This window comes from Amblyraja radiata, chromosome 14 (genome assembly GCF_010909765.2).
Source record: "Amblyraja radiata isolate CabotCenter1 chromosome 14, sAmbRad1.1.pri, whole genome shotgun sequence".
NCBI classification, from domain to species: domain Eukaryota; kingdom Metazoa; phylum Chordata; class Chondrichthyes; order Rajiformes; family Rajidae; genus Amblyraja; species Amblyraja radiata.
Window position 1 is genome coordinate 5,863,663 of NC_045969.1, and position 4,241 is coordinate 5,867,903.

Here is a 4,241-nt window from a genome sequence, read left to right on the forward strand (position 1 = left end):
CTCTATCCTACACACACCAAGGACATTTTTTTTTACAATTACACCAAGCCAATGAACCTACAAACCTGTACGCCTTTGGAGTGTGGGAGGAAACCAGAGTCCCCGGAAAATTATCCCCGGAGAAACATAGAAACATAGAAAATTGGTGCAGGAGTAGGCCATTCGGCCCTTCGAGCCTGCACCGCCATTCAATATGATCATGGCTGATCATCCAACTCATTATCCTGTACCTGCCTTCTCTCCATACCCCCTGATCCCTTTAGCCACAAGGGCCACATCTAACTCCCTCTTAAATACAGCCAATGAACTGGCCTCAACTACCTTCTGTGGCAGAGAATTCCAGAGATTCACCACTCTCTGTGTGAAAAATGTTTTTCGCATCTCAGTCCTAAAAGATTTCCCCCTTATCCTTAAACTGTGACAACCTTGTTCTGGACTTCCCCAACATCGGGAACAATCTTCCTGCATCTAGCCTGTCCAACCCCTAAAGAATTTTGTAAGTTTCTATAAGATCCCCCCTCAGTCTTCTAAAGGTGCCGGGTCTGTACAGACAGCACCTGTAGTCAGGATCGACCCAGGGGGGGGCAGCAACTCTCGCTCTGCGCCACCGTGCCGACCTATTTTTATTATTCTCCGAGGTGTTCCAGCGGGCTAGCACATGCTCTCCAAGTACATTCTGTTCATAAATCAACTCTAAACGCCTCTGCTCCTCACTTGTCTGAGGATCCACGGTTGTGGGAATAACAGATGCAAACATTGCTTTCGCGGGACGGAAGAATTATGATCGGTAACAAATTTCCTTCGTATGTAATTGACAGATTGCTTGTGGTAAAATCCCCGATATAATTATTCTCTCGCCAAGCGTACCAATTAGGAAACATAATATCAGCAATGTTGAGAAAATTACTCAGGAAGTGATTCACTGTTTGCATCTTAAGTTGTCTGCTTGTCTTCAGTGGAAGATGTATGTTTTTCCATATTTAGGCTGAAAACACCACTACAATCGATGGTTACAATCTCCTCTTTCAATCTCTCTTGATCTCCGCCTTTCTCCCTTCCAATTAAGTACGCCTTAAAGCCCCTGTCCCACTTTCCCGAGTTACACGATTTCTCCCGGGTTTTCCCCTTGATTGAAACTCAGGGGATGTCTGTAGTGAGTCCGTAGATATTTCAATAGACAATAGACGACAGATGGCACAATGGGCTAAGTGTTCGGCTGGCAACCGGAAGGTAGCTGGTTCGAATCCCGCTTGGAGTGCATACTGTCGTTGTGTCCTTGGGCAAGACACTTCACCCACCTTTGCCTGTGTGTGTGGATGTAATTATGTGAAGCACTATGGGGTCAATGCAAGTTGACTAAAAATGTGCTATATAAATAAAGAAATTTAATTTAATTTAATTTTAGACAACAGACAATAGGTGCAGGAGTAGGCCATTCAGCCCTTCGAGCCAGCACCGCCATTCAATGTGATCGTGGCTGATCATCCCCAATCAGTACCCCGTTCCTGCCTTCTCCCCATATCCCCTGACTCCGCTATCTTTAAGAGCCCTATCTTGCTCTCTCTTGAAAGCATCTAGAGAACCTGCCTCCACCGCCCTCTGAGGCAGAGAATTCCACAGACTCACCACTCTATGAGAAAAAGTGTTTCCTCGTCTCCGTTCTAAATGGCTTACCCCTTTATTCTTAAACTGTGAGGCCCCTGGTTCTGGACTCCCCCAACATCGGGAACATGTTTCCCGCCTCTAGCGTGTCCAAACCCTTAACAATCATATATGTTTCAATGAGATTCCCTCTCATCCTTCTAAACTCCAGAGTGTACAAGCCCAGCCGCTCCATTCTCTCAGCATATGACAGTCCCGCCATCCCGGGAATTAACCTTGTAAACCTACGCTGCACTCCCTCAATAGCAAGAATGTCCTTCCTCATATTAGTCTACTAAAGACGTGAACCGTACTGCCTTGGAACACAGCTGTTAACCTCTGAAGCCACGGTGAGAACAGGCCTGAAAATAACATGAAGGGATGGAGATGCCTTTAAGATCTACTATTGTTACAGGATGACTTGGAGAAAAGCCAAAGGTGTTCAACTCTAACTGTAATTCAAGAATAACAACAGTATAGGTGCATTCAATTCTGTCACCTTCACTATAATGCTGTCTTCACTTCCTGATAGTCTTCTGGATATTTTACTTATCACGCTGTGTTTGTTTATTTCCCTTGTTCCAATTCCTTCGCTTTAAGAGGGACCACACAGCAAAATAACTTCTCTGGCTGTGAGCCCTGCTGAGATGGCCTGGGGACGTGAAAGGTGCTGCATTAATGTAGCAACTCTCTCTTCCTCTCCATCTCCATAACTCCATCCCCCTCTCCCTCTCCCTCCATGCCCCCTCTCTCTATTTCTCTTCTCCTCTCCCTCTCCCTTTCGCTCCCCCTGTCCCTCTCCCCCTCTCTCTCCCTCTCCACCTCCTCTCTTTCTCTCGTCCTCTCCCTCTGCCCCTCTCTCTCTCCCTCCCTCTCTCTCTTCTGTCCTCTCCTTCCCTCTCCCTCTCCCTCTCCCTCTCCCCCACATCTGTAACCCTCCCTCTCACACTCTCTCTCACCCTCTCCCCCCCTCTGCCCTCTCTCTCCATTTCTCTCTCTCCCTCTCTGCTCTCCTCTCTTCCTCTCTTCTCTCTCCCTCCCTCTCTCCCTCTCCCTTTATCTCCCCCTGTCCCTCTCCCCCTCTCTCTCCCTCTCCACCTCCTCTCGCCTCTCTTCGTCTCATCCTCTCCCCCTGCCCCTCTCTCTCTCTCGTCCTCTCCTTCCCTCTCCCCCTCCCTCTCCCCCCCCCCTCCATCCCTCCCTCCCTCTCTCTCTCACTCACTCTCTCTCTCTCTCTCTCACTCTCTCCCCCTCTCCCCCTCTCCCCCTCCCCTTTGCCCTCTCTCATCTCTCTCCCCTCTCCCTCTCCCACTCACCTCTCTCTCTCTGCCTCTTCCACCCTTTATGACACTATGACTCTGTAATACTGAGTTAGATGGGACCTGTTGGTCAGCATAGGTGAGTTGGGCCGAAGGGCCTGTTCCTGTGCTGTATGACTCCATGACACAACTTTAACTTTGATTCCTGCCTGACTCTCTCAGCCATTGGAAATGAATATTCGGGGGAAGTCAGTGGGAGGTTAATGGAAGCTCTGTGTGATATAATTGAAATGTCCGCCCCCACTGTGGCTTTTGGCACATAAAATACATCAAATTGCACCTTGTCTATTAAACAGAAATTGCGCGCATCAAGGGGTCCCAGGATGATGGATGATTGACCAAGCTGTGCTTCACATCACAGCGAGAGAGGGATTAACGCAGATGGGCCGAAGGGCCAATTCCTGTGCTGTAGACACTTACAATTTCATGATTCAAAAATATGGGTTTTAGTCTTTAGAGACCCAGCATGGAAACAGGCCCTTCGGCCCACCGAGTCCATGCCGACCAGCGATCCCCGCCCACCAGCGCTATCCAGAGACGATTTTCAATTTACCGAAGCCAATTGACCAACGGAGCTGTACATTTTTGGAGTGTGGGAGGAAACCGGAGCACCCGGAGAAAACCCCTTGATTGGACCTTACTGGGTTTACCTTGCACTAAACGTTATTCCCTTATCATGTATCTGTACACACAGTAAATGGCTCGATTGTAATCTTGTATTATCTTTCTGCTGACTGGTTAGCACGCAACCAAAGCTTTTCACTGTACCTCGGTAGAAACATAGAAACATAGAAAAATAGGTGCAGGAGTAGGCCATTCGGCCCTTCGAGCCAGCACCATCTTTCAGTATGATCATGGCTGATCATCCAAAATTAATACCCCACTCCTGCTTTCTCCCCACATCCCTTGATTCGGTTAGCCCTAAGGGCTATATCTAATAGCCCCGTCCCACGGTACGAGTTCATTCCAAGAGCTCTCCAGAGTTTAAAAAAAAATCAAACTCGTGGTAAGCATGGAGAATGAACGTAGCGGGTACGTCGGATCTCGGGGATGTCTCTTAGTGGCTCGTAACGCCGACGGCAGGTACTCGGGAAGACTCGCTAATGGCAGGTAAGCACGGGAAGACTCGTGAAGATTTTTCAACATGTTGAAAAATGTCCACGAGAGCCTCGAGTACCTGACGAGTGGCCATTACCGTAAATCTCCGAATTCGAATCAGGGCAAACTCGGGAGAACTCTTGGAATGAACTCGTACCGTGGGACAGGGCTTTAACTCTCTCC